Below are 16,387 nucleotides of genomic sequence, written 5' to 3'. Positions count from 1 at the left end.
AAATGCTGAGAAATTATCATTAAGACGGGCAGGAACCTCCTCTTTTCGTTTGCCATCGCAAAAAGGGCAATAAATTGCGACTGATGCGAAAGTTAATAAAAAAAAGTTCAATAAAATCGAAAAGGGTGCTGAGTTTGATGCCATGGGAACTGGTAAGGGACGAACGACCCTCATCATAGTTCATTAAATGCGCAAAGGAATAAAAAAAAGGAATTCAACCAAAAATATTCCATAAAATCCGGCCTATACCCGCCCACCCAGCGACGCCCCTCACACAACCATAAAAATCATTTATTTTGTGTGCTGCCTGTATTGCATTAAAGCAAAAGCAAACGCAGAAGCAGAAGCAGCAGCGAAGCAAAAGCAAGAGCGGAAAGCGGCCCGGCAAGCATAAATAAATTTTGTTTTATGCGTCAATAATGATGAAGTTATTACGACTCTATTAGAAGGCAGCCGAACTTCCAGAGCCCACATCCTTTCCCCCCCTCCCCGAAATGGCTGCATTAAAAAAGTTTACAAAAAGTGGAGGGTGTGGGGTTCAGGACACACTCACCTCTGGCGAACCCAGGATATACACACCTATACATACTTGTGTACTAACCGCAACCTCGGCGCCCGTTCAGCGCCCTTTGTCCAACCCACTTAAGCGACGCCGAAACTTTTTTATTAAACCGTGCAGTCCGGCTAATAGATGAGGGCCGTGGGCCGGCGGCCGGGATGAGTCGCCGGATTGGGTTACGGATACCGGGACAACCGGAGGAAGGGTCCCTCCATCCATCCCACATCCTCATCCAAAATGGCCGCTCGGCTGCGCTTAATAAAATTTATGATTTCGACGCACGGCTTTGACAGTTCAAATTAAAATGGGTGCGGCCCTCGAGGGCCTGGAGAGGCCACCAACCAGGTTCCAGGTGGGGACATGGACATCGATCGCGGCCGGAGGATGGGCCCAACCGGAGGCAACTTGATGGCCAAGAAAGTGGAAAGCCAAAAGTTAAATACAAAGTTGGGCGCACAAATTGATAATGCTGGGCTGGAGACGGCTCCAGCTCAATCTTCACAACTCATCCCTGGCCATTCGGGGGATGTATATATACTATGTATAATGCAAAAACTGACATGCCAGCCGCACAATATGAAAGATTATGGCATGCAGCGCAAGCAGCGCGGAACGGCGAAGTGGTTGTGGATTAGGGGGAGTGCTGGGATTGAGAGTTCGGTTCCGCATCCGGATCCGCATCCGGAAACGGCCAAGACGAGGACGACTTGAGGCGGAAGCACGGCTGCCATCAAATCATTTTGCGAGCGGAAAATGGCGCTTGACAACGTACTCGAGCCCCCGACGAGTCATTGTTGTTTGCCATTGGGGCATGGCCGGCATTTTGCATCTGCAAAAAATTGCAAACATTTCCACGCAAATCAGGAAAAGCTTCGCCCAAATAGTGGCGACTTTCCAATTACCTTGCATTGAAATTGTCAAAGTAGATCAGGAGATTTTCTACACAGTACTTTAGCTAAATAATGTTGGGGAAATGGAAATTAAATATTTAAACTATTTGCTTGCGTGATTTAGTTAAGTTGTTTGATAAATTATTTATCATTCCTTTATTTATCTCTCTATTAGCTATCCATCCTTTCAAATATCTCTCTATATAGCTGTCTATCTGTCTATCTTTCTATCTATCTTTCTATCTATCTATCTATCTATTTATATATCTATCTATTTATCTATCTATCTATCTATCTATCTATATATCTATCTATCTATCTATCTATCTATCTATCAATCTATCTATCTATCTATCTATCTATCTATCTATCTATCTATCTATCTATCTATCTATATATCTATCTATCTACTATCTATCTATCTATCTATCTATATATCTATCTATCTGTCTATCTATCTATCTATTTATTTATCTATCTATCTATCTATCTATTTATCTATCTATCTATCTATCCATATTTCTATTCATCTTTCTATCTACATATGAAATTATCTATCTTCCCATATAAATATTATTCTTAGAGACACCGGTATATTTGATCTTAAGTTTTAAAGTTTCAGCGTTCGAACATAAATAATACCTAAGTCTGGTTGTATTGTTAACGGTAGGCAGGGTCTCGAAAATACACCACGAAATTTTTAAAATTCCCCCTCCGAAATGAGATAATTTTGCAGGCTGCTGGGAGCCGGCAAATAGTGAACATCAAGCCGGAGACGAGCGCAGTGGAAAACTCTGAAAATTGTTTGGCCGAGCTGCTGGCTGGCAAGAAGAACATAATCAGCAGGGACATGGACATCGACATGACTGGCTGTCCGGGCGGAACTCGCCGCTCGCCATTCGCCTTCGCCATTCGCCACTGACCAACGGGCCACGTTTCGTTGCGCTTAGTTATTTTATAAAAATTTCTGGTCTTCATTCTTTTTGCCTGGTGTCCTCCTGCTGCTGCTGCCGGCTCCTCCATTCAGCACGTTCCTCTGTTTGACTTTCATAAACTTTTAACGACTTTTGCCTTTGCCGCCAAGGCTTACATGTGGCAGCAGCGAGCTCAGAGAGACGGGCGGCGCTGAGAAAAATTGTTGGGAAACTTTCCACTTATACCTATTTGTTTGTAAGTAATTTTGCCACTCCTCCAGCCGAAGTCAGGGCCATCAGGGCCAGGCCAGCATCATCTTTGCCCAGAAGCCGAACACGCTTCATTTGCCGCCATGCTGCCGCTCGATTGATCGAGTTGAGCAGCTGCCTCCTGAGTCCTTCACCCTGCATCCGGAATCCTTCATCCTGCATCCTGTCCGGTGCTAAATGCCGGGCTAATTTGCAGCTGTGACTCGATTCGAATTGGATGCAGCTCAAGCACGCCGACAATTCCTGCCGAATATCCAAATTAAATCCGACACAGATACCGAATGGCAGAGGTAAGGGGCTGCTGGAGGAGAAGCCTCTGTGGCTGCCCCTTCATCATAAATTTATTTGCTTTTCCCCTCATATGCAACAGCCTTACCAAATCTCAGGTATGAGGTATGGTCTTGTTTGTGGTGCAGTTCTATCCTTTCCTGGCATATAAATTTAAGAACCATGTATTCAGATATAGCTTTTGTGGGTTTTTATTGTATTCAAAGGTAACTCATTTTATTTATTAAAAAAAATATATAAATATTAGCCACTCAAAGTAAAATAACTACTAAATTATAATACAACTTGTATAAAAATTAACTGATTTTTTGACTTTTGAAGAGATATATAAACTATTTTAAACTTCAACACTTAAGAACCCTTTTTTTAACTATGACTTTTACTGCTGATTTATTGGTGAAACATTTAAATCTCACAAATACATTTGCTTTTAGTTTAACTCCAATTACGATTATTTTTTATATATATATTATATTATTATTATATATAATTCAAAGCCTAATGTTAAGAAGAAAAAACTATCATTTTTTTAGATTTAATATGTTGCTTAAATTTTCCACCTCAATATAGATTTCTGTAACATTTGCGTGGGAGACTGGGCCTTCGATGTGCTGCTAACCCAATGACCCCGATCCGAGTGAGCCAACCCAAATCGGGTGACACCACATGGGGCGTGGTCCTTGGTCCCGACTCCTCGCTCCCTGCAATTAGTCAGGGCGACCCGATCCGCTGCAGCTCCTCTCGGATATTTTCCGCTCCGCCGGCCGTTGGCCAGTGGCCACAAATTAAATCATATAAATGCACAATTATTTAATGTCAGGGCGGAAGAGTCGGCGGCGCAACAATAAATTAACATTGTTGGCGGCCGGGCAGAAAGGCAGCCCCGGCTGAGCTGCGGCCAAGTAACAGTTTCATTGAAAATACGCGCAAAATAAATGTAAATTAAAATACATAATTTATGTGTTTTTTGCAATTATTTACAAACCGACACATTAAAATGGCCAGCGAGGGGGAGAGATAATGCAGATAGGGCTTGTGGGGTGTGCCTTCCGCAGGGGAAGAAGGTCATTGGGTGGGAGGCCACGGTGAGTGTAGGCCACCAAAAAGGGGTGGCAGGAGTCAATTGCTCATTTGGTTTTGGCAGCACGCAGCTGCTGGCCGCAACAATGAAGTCCCTGCGGACCAATGAATGCGTAATGGCCACGAGTGTGCGTGTGTGTGGCTGTATGGCTGCGTGGCTGTGTGGGTTTTAGCCCGCTGCGTGTGTGTTTGGGCCAAAACCGCCTTATCGAATCCAATGCGCCCGGCGAGTGTCAGGTCTCAACCGAAAGTCGCTTATCGTGTGCGCAGCTGACCCCTTTGGCGCTTCGCTGCTGATAATTATATAAATTAAATGGCAGCCGGGAATGGAGCTCCTGCTCCTCTGACCCTTCTCGCATTACGTGGCCCCTGCCCACTTGGGTAACTCAATCGAAATGTCAAAGTCACATGAGCTTTGCGAGCTGCATACATAAATTTAGGTTTAAGCGCCAGGTGAAACAACAGCAATCTGTGACAAACATTGAGCGATTCGGTGGTTCGGTGGTTCGGTGGTGCAACTGCAATGGGTGTTATAACGCCCGCGATCCCAGAGCCAAGTAACTGTAACTCGAGCTTAGCAGCTCATGAATATCGTGCTCATGCAAACGGGTAACGAGCTGTCAGAGATTAAGTTGCAAGCGTTATTTTTTATTATATTTAGCGAGTGGGGCTTGGGGTGGGCGGTGCAGATAAGGGGCAAAAACACCACCAAGGCAACCGGGAAAAGCACAGAAAAAGCAAAGGAAAAGCAGAGAAAAAGCAACATTTTGCATATGGTTAAGAGGGTTCGGTTTCGGTTGGGCGAGGGCAGGGGGTGTGTGCGGGGCAGGGGCGTTGCCAACGAGCCAAGGCAAAAATCGTTTTGACCAGCTCACTGGCAAACAAACAAGATGGGGTGCAAAAAAACCGAAACAGGCGAAAGGCAGATGAAACGAACACTTTTTTGCAGGGGAGCGGGACCTCTTCTGATCGGTGGGGTGCACGGATGCAGCTGGGCGGGTCAGCAAAGACCACCCAACAGCCACCACCCACCACCCCCTGGCGGCCCTGAGGACACAGTTGCAAGCGAATTTATGCGCTTTGTTAAACAGCAACAGCAGCAGCGGCGGCAAAGGAAAAAATATGGCAAAACGAGAAACAAGCAATCCGCGTTGCCTTCGATGGCACCAGGGGGCGTGGCACGGGTAGATAGAGAGGTATAGGGTCTGCATAAATAACACTGACCCACCCCCTCAGCCACCAGCCCCCATACAAATGAAAATCGTGTTTGCTTTGGGTGTAAAGTGGCATGTGTAGTGGTGGACGGCGTGGCCCCAGAAAGCAGGCAACATTTTGCGCTTCGCCGTGGCTCCTTGTGATTTACAACAAAACAAATATGCTGGCAGCAGGACGAAGGACGCAGGACCTCGAAGACCTGCAACCGGAGTCGCAGCTTACCCTCACCTTGGCTGGCCGGCTCCTGCTCCTCCTGCTCCTCCTCCTCCTCCGCCGACTGACTGACTGATTTACAAGGCTGCAAGTTGAGATTGCATGGCGCTGGGTAAATAAAATAAACGCCAGAGGGATATGGCCAAAAGGGGGTCAGAGTTTCGCATTTCGTGTCTCGAGCTGCCTGGCAATGCAATTCCCGTTTTTCGCATTTCGCGAAATAATTAAAAGTTAAGGAAAATGACTCGCCGCCGGCCATCAGCAGCAGGTTTCCAGATCTGCAGATCTGCAGCAAATTCAGCGCCAGCATCTTGGGGCCAACTAAGTTGCTGTGACTGGGTTAAGCCTTTAGAGTTTGGTTAAAAAACACCAGCCGGAAGTTGCATGCTCTCGATAGCTCTGGCCGTTCCGCCCTTTGTTTGCCCACATGCACCGGGGCGTGGCGATCGGTGTATTTATCAACGGAAATCATAAATAACAGCAGGCTGCATATTTCATGCAGCTCCAAAAAAAATGGGAAAACCAACATACACGGCCCGCACTTGTGACATATTCTTTTATCTCTTTTAATTTACAATCACGCTCATTGCGAATTTTAATTGTTGCATAAACGAAGAGGACAGGGCGGCCAGGATAAGGCCGGGATAAGGCCGGGATGCAACTGGCCAGCCACTCTCCATGCCACTTTTGGTGGCAGTTGTCGTAACCAGCCGCCACCGTCTGCTGTCCGCTTTCTTTGATTATCAACTGCAATCAGGAGCAAGAGGAGGCCAGGATGCAGGGATGCCAGGACACCGGGATACGGGGCTGCCAGGATGTGAAGGTGCCAGTCCACAACCCAATAATGTGTGTGAAATGCGGCTGAATTGCTCTTAAAATTAATTTCAGGCGCATGCAGATAGGCCTGAAATTAAGTTTCCACATCCTTAAACGTTTGCCCCTGAGTCAAGCGATTTTGCATATTTTTTCCCCCAAAAAGTCCTTATTAACAGATGCTAAATATTGGGGTAAATATGTTTGCCATAAAAGTTGGCGAACTACTTACTTCCATGCAGACAATTAAACAACATAGGAAAAAGTTTGAAGCCATGATCCTGCTTTAAGATTATAATTTCAATTTTACTTTAAGACTGCATGGATTAGAACGAGCTGTTTGTAAATACTTTTCCACAGTTATTAAAAGCTTTTAGAGAAAAATAATAAAAGCAATTTACAAAATCTTATTTACAGCAGAACTACAATGATACATCAAAACCAAGTAAGTCAAGTAGGAATCAGTCTTATTCCCCGAGTCTTTTTTTCTGCCCACAAAAAGGAGTATTCTTATAGGGCGGATTGTGATATATTTGTGCTGTGGTCGTTCTGGAAAGTAAAGAAGATTATTGGCTCACCAGCGTGGAGCGCTGAAATTAAGTTGAACGGGAAATGCAGCTCTGACATCAGCAGCCATTTCTCATAACCGGAAATCGACGAGGAGGAGGAGGAGGTGGGGGAGGGCCTCGCAGGACTCGAAGGATGCCGAGGGCAGGGGGAACGTGGGCCGGGGAAAGCTTCTTCTTGGCATGAAATTTATGTTTTCCTGCCATAAGTGGCACGGCGTGGCGAAACGGAGCCAGTTCGGAAGGGGGCGTGGCCAGAATTTGTGGATGTGGTCAATGTGCTTGACAAATTGGTTATTGTTATGGTTTTTGCGGCTACCCATTTTTGGCCTGCCGGCGACAGAGGGACAGGGTCGCCACTTCGAACGCGTCCTCGTAGGTTTCGAGTCCATAATGCCGGGGCGCTAAATATGTCTGCTCATTATTTTTCGGCTCTACGTGTGGGCGAGCGAGTCGGGGTACTCGACAAAAAAAGGAAATGTCGCGAAAATGCGGCCTCGTTAATTGTTTTGATTAATGAACGGTCGCAGGACCTCACGTTCTCAGTGGGTGTGGGCTGGCTTTGGGGGCCGGGGGCCGCCCGTATCCCAATCCGTAAAGCCCCGAGATTCACTCTCCCACTTGGCAGTTGCATGTGCCTCGCCGCCGCACTACCAACTCGCAACCTCTCGACCCCTTTGGCGACCTGAATCGTTTGGGCTCAAAGCGCAGGTCGTCGCTTCGGCCCGCTGTTTATTCGATTTTGTCGTGCTCTGAATTCCCTTAATTTGCACTTTTTTGCTGCCTTTGCCCACCTTCTTTTGCTTTATTTACTTTTCTGATTTTTCAATTAATTTAATGCAGCAGTTTGGCGCTTGTTGCATTTGCTTTGCTTGCGTGATGGTTTTTATTTTACTTTTTTTGCTGCGGCATGCACGCACTCACTGCGGCTGTAATTAGAAAATTGTGGCACTTTGTTAGCCCGTGGTCCACATTCTATCGGAGGGCCAAGTGTGCAATTTGCGCAGCGGCTAAATTAAGCGATTTGCCAGGAAGTCGGCGGACTGAAAGGAAACGGCGGTCTTTGGAGTTGCTAGCTTGCTAAGGTGTTTGTGATTGTTGCTAAAATAAATCATAAGCTTTCGCAAATATTGCCTTTTTTGCCGGGTCAAAAGCTTGACCCCAAAGATTAGATTAATATCTTTGAAAAAGATTTTATTTCCTTGAAAAATTAGTCACAACTGAAAATCCTTATAAGAGACTCTTAAGTATCTTTAGTTAGCCCAATCAAAAAATAAACTCATATTCATACATTATAAGACTAAAAATATTTGGCTTAATAATTAAAATAATAAGATAATATTTTTATTTTAAAGAAAATAACTATAAATCAACTATAGGACTTACCTTTCATATTTTTGAAAAATGCTTAAAATTGCTAAATTTTGTGTGTTATTAAAAATAAACCTCTTTAAAAAAGCACTGTGAAAATTGGCAAATCAATTTATAATTAATTATATAATAGCCTATAAATAAGTTAGGCAATGCCTAGGGCGATCCTAAAATAGATTTTTAATCTAACCAACTTTGGTAATTGCCGAGATTTCCGAGAATATTCCCTAGCATCAATCACTTGGGCCAGGCAAAATCCGGGAAAATTAAAGTGAGCAACGGCAATGAGATAGAATTAAGTATTAAAACGTAAGCCCGGCAAGGGAATCTGTTGTTAAAGTGGAAGTGGAAAAGGGAAACGGCGGAGAGGAGCACCGAGTACGGAGCACGGAGTACGGAAAAGTTAATGCCACTTCAGCTGGCAGCTGCCTGACAACGTCCAGATACCACGACGTTGGTGACGGCGATGGCGACGACGTTGCATGCATGCCATGTGCCGGACTTGGAGGCTCTTCCAGTGACAACAAGGGCCCGACAGCCAGTCAGCCGGAGTCTCAGTCTCCGACTGACCCGGGGATCCGTAGTCCCGAATCCGGCGGAGGAGCAGCAGGGAGTGGAGCTGGAAGAACAGAAAGCCAGCTAAGTAAGCGCCCCTTCGCTGGATGTGCACTAATTGCGGCCGCTGGCCAGCATGTTAAAATGAAATGGATTTCCATCAGCAATTGGCCAGCGAAGTGGTCAGCCTCCCGGCCCCACACCTCCCGGGGATAACCGGGAAACAATGGCCCCTGCGATCTTTGCTAGGGTTAGGCATTTTAACTTATGATGGATTATGGCTTCAGCCGTGTGTGCAAAGTTGGCGCCGCAGTTGGAGTTGTTGCCACTGATGTTATGGCAACGCTGAAAGCCGACCACAATGTCCCGCATAATAATGCGATTGCCGAGAAGTAGACCGTGACCGGAGTGGGGGCTTATGATGCAGTGGGTCGCCTGCAGTTGCCATCCTGCGAACCACTGGTCGAGATCCCTGCCGGAAGGCGAACACATGCTGCCGCACGAGGGGAACATCCACACAGAGACCAAAGGACACTGCTCTCCAGTGGGTGTGTGTGTGTGTGTGGGGGGGGGGTGGGTGGTTGTTTTGGATGCTGGGTGGGCGGGCAAATGGGTGGCTAAGTGGGTTGCTAAGTGGGCAACAAGTGAGAGGAGCTCGGCAAGGACAAACCAAAGTCAAATGCTGGCCACAAAAATTGAAAAACGGTGTGGGAAATGTTGACATGGAAGACACAGGAGACATGAGAGAAACCGAACTGAAAGAAAATTATGTAGATTACGTTATTGTACATAAGAAATCCTTGTAGGACACACCATCGCACTCACCCCCACACATCACACGGACTGCGGAGCACGAGCAACAGTGTGCAATAGAATCGAACAATTGGCAGCTGGAGGAGGTGCAGCCGTGGCAGTCGGACATCCAGTCCGGGGGAAGGTGGCCTCCTAGGAGGGGCAGAGGGAGTCCCCCAAGCAACCGCTCGATGTAGCAGTCCAAAACGACAACTTCGTTGACGCTTACTCCACGGGAATTGCCCTCGGAAAGAGACGTAAAAAACGGGCACATTAGGGGAAGCGAATCGACTATAGGATACCCACTGAAGTCAGTCTTTTCACTTAACAACAACAGCCAACAATTTTTAGAGTTTTACAATTATTTAAAGGTGTCTTTCATGGCTTGAGAATCGAAGAGTATTTCAAGGGAAATTGTACTATCTTTTTGAAAGATCATAATTTGGAGAATTAGTGTCAGATCCTAAAAAAGAATCTATCTCCATACCATAATATGTTTTGTAAGTGTATCTTAGTCATCTCCATACCTCTTATATGGAGAAAAATTATTAGATCCTGCCATAGTGGAATATATAAAAGGAACTCACAGACCTTCTCCGTTTCTTCTCCAAGAATGCAATGTACTCTCAAAATCAGATGATACCGAGTATTGAAAGAAACAGGGAACAAAATTGTAAGCGGGGTAAACATAAAATCGGACAGGGATTCCAGATGGACGATAGGCGAGGCGGTCCGAAAGGGCTAGCTGCTCCGGCCAGCTTCTGCCCAATCCTCGTCCTCATCCGCACCCTCATCCGAATCGCAGTGGTTGCCTCAATTGTGGACATGCCACAGAGCTCACAAGGATGCTTACATGTAAAATCACTGAAAAATTCCGCAGCAACAGAGGCGAGCAGAGAACGGATGGGAAAGCCAAACGAATGAATGAACAGGGAAAACACAATTTAGCAGAAACAAACAAACAAACAAACAAAATTCAGCGGGCACCAAAGGCGATGCCAGTGGGTTTTCTGCATCCTATTTTTTCTTATTTCTATCATTTTTTCATTGAGCATTGAGAGCAGACATTAAGAAAAAATAACAAAAAGTCAACAGGAGCTGGGAGCAGGAGCAGGAGCAGCAACAATTCTGCAGCAACATAATAGCAGCAACAGCATTGGCGTCAGTGGCAAGGATACTCTGCGCCAACAAAAGAAACCAACAAATCCATGCAAATCGGATTTTCTGATTTGGTTGCCCTGCCTGCCACGCCCCCATTCCGTGCCCCACGCCCCCTTTTCGGGTGTCCCTGGCGCCAAACAAACTTGCTATTTGTTGTACCGTCGCTTTTTTTGCACAATTCTTTTTGCTGCATTTGACTTTAGTTTCAGTTGCCCCTCAGCTGCTATTTGCTTTGGCATTCAGCTGTGGCAACAATTGCAGCCAAGGCACAGCTCGTTAGCGCTTCAGCTTCAGCTTCTGATTCAGATCCTGCCGCTGCTGGTGCTGCTGCTCCTGCAGGAGCCACTCCTGCTGCCCAGTCATTCTCTGGGGTCGCATTAGCTGCACATCAATACGTATGGGGGCCTGTTGTTAGGCGTATTTATAAATGATATTACGTATACGTAGCGATGTCCCAATTTAAAGAGCAAACAAAGAGGGCCGGACCACTGGATTCACGACTTCTTCAGAAGCAGCAGCAATTGTGTGAATAACAAGGGGCCAGCAACAAAGGAGTCGGCCAACTAAGGAATCGAAGGGCGACTTTTCAGGCAAGGCTTATTTTCCCCCTTCATTAGAGAGGGCTTTGGCTGTGTAGGGGTATTCCCTCTAAATGCTGAATGCCTATTTGGGTCTCTAGTTAGTTGTTACTTAGTCTTTAAGTTACATTCGTTGGAAAATATAAATAAGATAATTATATTTGTAACATAACTTTAAATACTTGAAAATTTTAAATTTAGGAGTATAAAAGTATGCAATAAATATAATAAATATAAATTTAACATAAGAATATAATATTTTAATAGTCACTTGGGTTTTATTTCTTTAATGTTATTCTAAGTGTCTAAAAGTATACAGAGATTTACTTTCAAAAATTGTTATTTTAGGCGCCTAAATGTATGCCGTGAATTAAATATTGTGGTGTTTCTTTTTTTTTTTTTTTTTTTTTTTAATTAACATCTTTATTTAATATAATCCAGGAACAGATCTAATTAAAGCCTTTAACCTAAATGTTTTCTTAAGTAAATAATCTCTTAATTATAAATTATAATTAGTTTTCAACTTGGTATATAGGAGTAGATCAAATTACGACTAGTTTCAAGTAAATAATATATTCATATTAGTCTCTTAGGAGCAGCCCAAAATGTCTTCTTTTGAGCCTGCGAATTGGGATAGCCCCCTGTAATCTCCGGGCTAGACGATTACGGTGGGCAGTTAGACGGTCGTTGTACCTGCTTGAGAAGAACGATATTTGGTCTTCAACAAGACTCAGGTTTAGGTCATTGTGAAGCGTTTGGCCGCTAACGAACCACTCACAGCCACTGATTTGTCTTAATGTTTTGTTCTGGACGGTTTGGAAACGTTTTCGGTGGGACGCAGCCGCCACTCCCCTGTGGTGTTTCTAAGTGAATCTATTATACTTTCTGAAAGTAAAATAAACTGTTGCATACTTTTAAGGTATTCATTTCGCTTTCTGCTTTATATTTCTTAAGTTTTTTAAAACAAATATTATTTTGTTCAGCTCTCATAGCTGTCAGTTTGATGAACAGCGGAAAGGTGGCCAAAAATGTTTTTATACATCAAACCACGGCAGGCCGATGAACAGAGATTGATCTGGATACGAATCGAATATGGAATCAATTTCAGCTCCCGAGAACTGAGTGATGGCGGGTCGAAAAGAGGCAGTGACAGGCAGCCTGGTTGAGATTAGCGGCGAAAGCTAGTGTCGCAAAGTCCTTCTGACATACCGGGCCACCGCCTTTGTTGTTCCAGCCCCCTGAAGTATGAATTAAAAACGCTGCCAAGTTGCGGCATATAAATGGCCATGTCAACGGCGCCGTGGCAGCCTATTAAGTGCTTTCTGCCTTCATTGTTTCCCTGCTGCCCGCCCTTTTTTTTTTTGAGTGGCACTTGTTACACGCACACAGGCCGTCTGGGGGGCCTGGCCAGGAAAGTGGGTGGATGTGGATGCCAGGCCAGCCGTCTGTTGCAAAATGGATTTAGCACTTTTTATGGCAGTGGCAGGCCTTTGTTTTGCCATCGCCTTTTGTTTTGCTTCCAGATGCGGCGCTCCTAAAAGCATGCAAATGCCTATCGCTAAACGCATTACAGACGTCTTAGGCGCCGCTTAGCCAACTGCCAAGCGAATTAAGCTTTTAACCAAATTTAAGTTAATTTCGTGGGGCTGGTGTAGTAGCCCCTTTAAGCGCAAATCATATTCCCGGGCAGCCAGCACTTGAGGAACAAATGTCGAGCCGCGTTTGGCAACGACGAAGCCATCAACGTGGCGGGCTTAATTACAGGCAGCCCAGCTTTTTGTCTCGACCAAGGAGACCAAGGAGACGGTGGAGACTAAGGCGCATACGTGACCCACATCCGGTGGCACAAAGGGGATGCGGATATGGATGTGGATGTGGCATGGTGTGCGTTATGCGCTATGCGCCATGCTCTATGCAAAAGCGAAAGGCAGGTGTGAAGGCTGCTTGAGTGAGAGTTGTCATGACATTTGTGTGTTTTCCCGCCTTGCACCTTCATTATGCACCGTCCCAACGTCCCAAGTTGGCCTTATTTCGCCTGCTTTTAAATCTTGGCTTATTTTTAGCATAATAAATATCGTATGCAAATATTTATGCAGCGGTGTGAGTGCGACGAGTGTGTCTTTGTTGCTGCGCTGCGTCTGTGATATTTCAACCTGTACGCTGCAGCAGCAGCTCCCTGTTCCCACTTGTTTCCCCTGTTGCCGCTTGTCGCATTCAACTAGCCCGGCCGAGGCTCCGGGCCAAGAACGTACGATAAATACAAGCAGCGTCGAGTGGCGTTCGTGTTGTTGCCATAATGCATTAGAAGCGGTAAAGGACTTTATGTAAACATGTCGCACACACGCAGGAGCAGGCCTGCGGATCCGCATTCGCATCTGCCCCTGTACGGGTGCTCCGGGTCGGGAACTGGGGGGGGGGATGGGGCACTGGGACAACAAGTAGCTCATAACGTGAAAACAGCAGCCAAACGAGAACAGGAAGTGGAACGGGTACGACTACGGCAACGAGAATGGCATTGAGAACAGCACCCAGAACCAGAACCAGGAGCGCAACCAAACAGTGCACCGAAAAAACTAAGGGAAGTGTACAATTTGAAGGGTTCTGACGGAAATTCAAGAGACCTCCACTGTCTCTAAGCCACATCGCCAGAAAATACTATCTCCAATTTTTTCACTTACAAAATGAGTTTTTTAGCCAAAAGTATGCCGAATAATGTCACAATACGGAGTGTCTGACATCTTTAAGTTCGTGATTAAATTTTCAATCGATTGGCATTTAAGCCTGAAACATTTTATTTTTGACCCTATTTAATCAAAAAATCATGTGTTAAAAAAATGAAAAATCTGGTAAAAAAAAATGTTTTTGGAAAGGGACGGTAATCGTTAGCCCTGGTCGTTAGCTGCTCAGAACAGTCGGACTTTTAGATGTGCGCTTTGATTTGTCCAATTTACGACAAAGAAATCTGCATTTTTGTCTAAAACCTAAGATTCCGATTTTCAGACCTTAACAATCGCTTATTTTAACCGGCAATGTGGCAAATATTGGCCAAATACGGAATGCCATACCTCGTTGAACTCGTAATTTAATTCCCTATCGATTGGCATTTAAACCTGAACAATTTTATTTTTGACCCTTTTTCGCTAAAAAATCATGAGCTAAAAAAATGAAAACAGGATCAAAAATTAATTTTTCCGGAAAGTGATGCGGATCAACAGCTTAGGTTATAAGCTGCTCAGGGGTGTAGGTCTTTTGGCTGTGCGCCTCGATTTGTGCCAGTTATGAGTGTAAAGCCGGCGAAAATAGGTTTTTTTTTGTCTAAAATTATAGTCCATCCTTTTAACACTAAAAAATTTGTTTTTTTTAGCCATTGTGCTCCTATATTAAGTAATGTGGAATGTCATACCTTGTTGAGCTCGTAATTTAATTCCCTATCGATTGACATCTAAACCTGAAATATTTTATTTTTGACCCTTTTTGCTAAAAAAACATGAGTTGAAAAAAGTAAAAAAAATGGTCGAAAAATAATTTTTCCGGAAAATTATGGGGATCGTTAGCTTATGTCATTAGCCGCACAAAACAGTCGTTACTTTTGCTGTGCGGCTTGATTTGTCCAAATTACAAATGAAAAACCCAAAAAAAAACCTGATTTCTATTCTAAAATTGGAAATCCTGTTGTTAGCCCAAAAAATCACTTGTTTTAGTCATAATGGTAGCAAATATTGTCCAAATACGGAATGTCATACCTCGTTGATCTTGTAATTTAATTCCCTATCGATTGACATCTTAACCTGAAATATTTTATTTTTGACCCTTTTCCGCAAAAAAAATTATCAGTTGAAAAAAATGAAAAAACTGCTCGAAAAATAATTTTTCCGGAAAATGATGGGGATCGTTAGCTTATGTCATTAGCTGCACAAAACAGTCATTCTTTTTGCCGTGGGTCTTAAACTGTCCAAATTACGAATGAAAACCCGCAAAAATATGAGTATTTTTGACTAAAACTCAAAGCATTTTTTCCGACCTAAAAAATCGGTTTCATGGTGCCGAAAACGGAATGTCAGCCTAAGCGATTTTTCCGAGTGCACCGAAAGCAGGAGCTGGCTGAGCGACAGCCCCAGCAGGCAGAAGACTCGTGTACGGGGCGAAAACAATGGCCGGAAATGAGGTGCACACACGCACATGGCCACATGGCACATCCGAGCGAACGTGTGGAAGATTCGGTGCCTTGTTTTGGGTTCTGTTTGGGGCCACCGCCCAGCCCCTCCACCCAAAAAACTCACTCGTTCTCATTCACTTTCCATTCACTTGGGGGGCCAGCAGAGGCGGCAGAAGGAGGACATTTCGGGTCGCCAGTTCTTTGCGGTAATTTCATGCCATTTGCACCTTGCAATTTCCCCGGTCGCCGCCAGCATGAGCTCTTGGAATTTGTTCACTCTCATTCCCGCTCTCGGGCCAAATTATATATATTTATTTTTAAAGGTTATTTAACAAATGCTACCGCTTTAATGCTACCGGCTGGCTGGCCGGTTATTTCATTAGCCGGCTAAACTTTTCAATTTACTCGCAGCCGAAAGCCCACTTTAAACTCACCTCGGACTTGGGAGTAGGTAAGTCCAGAGTGGATATAGATGCTAGACCAAATACACAACATATCCCTTGGCCTAAGCTGCTGATGGACGCATGTGTGCGATTCGGATCGCATTTAAAATACCGTTATGTCTGTCTGTCAAATTTTCCATTTAAAGTTTTTCCTCGAGCTGCCAGCAGAGCTTGTGTAACCATTGCTACTCCAATCTGGCAGGCGAGTGGATGTGGATGAGGATGTGGATGTGGATGTGTTTGGGCGGCAGCAACTGAAAACTTTTCCATTTTCATTTCCATTCCATCATGTGGGGGAGGGGGGTGGTAGATGTGGGTGGCCGGATAGTTGGATGGGTCGTCATCTCTGCCGGCTCACTTAAATGTCTACACAGCCATCACGTTGGAACATACAAAAGGTGAGCCGGCTGCAGTGGGCTATGACAACTGGATGGAGTAAATAAAATAAACCAAGTTTGCATTTACGCAACGAGCTGGGCCCTCGACCCTTTACAAGTCGCGTTCGCCAGCTGCATCTCCATTT

This window comes from Drosophila biarmipes, chromosome 3R (assembly GCF_025231255.1).
Source record: "Drosophila biarmipes strain raj3 chromosome 3R, RU_DBia_V1.1, whole genome shotgun sequence".
In the NCBI taxonomy this organism is placed as follows: domain Eukaryota; kingdom Metazoa; phylum Arthropoda; class Insecta; order Diptera; family Drosophilidae; genus Drosophila; species Drosophila biarmipes.
This window is presented reverse-complemented; position numbering follows the sequence as displayed.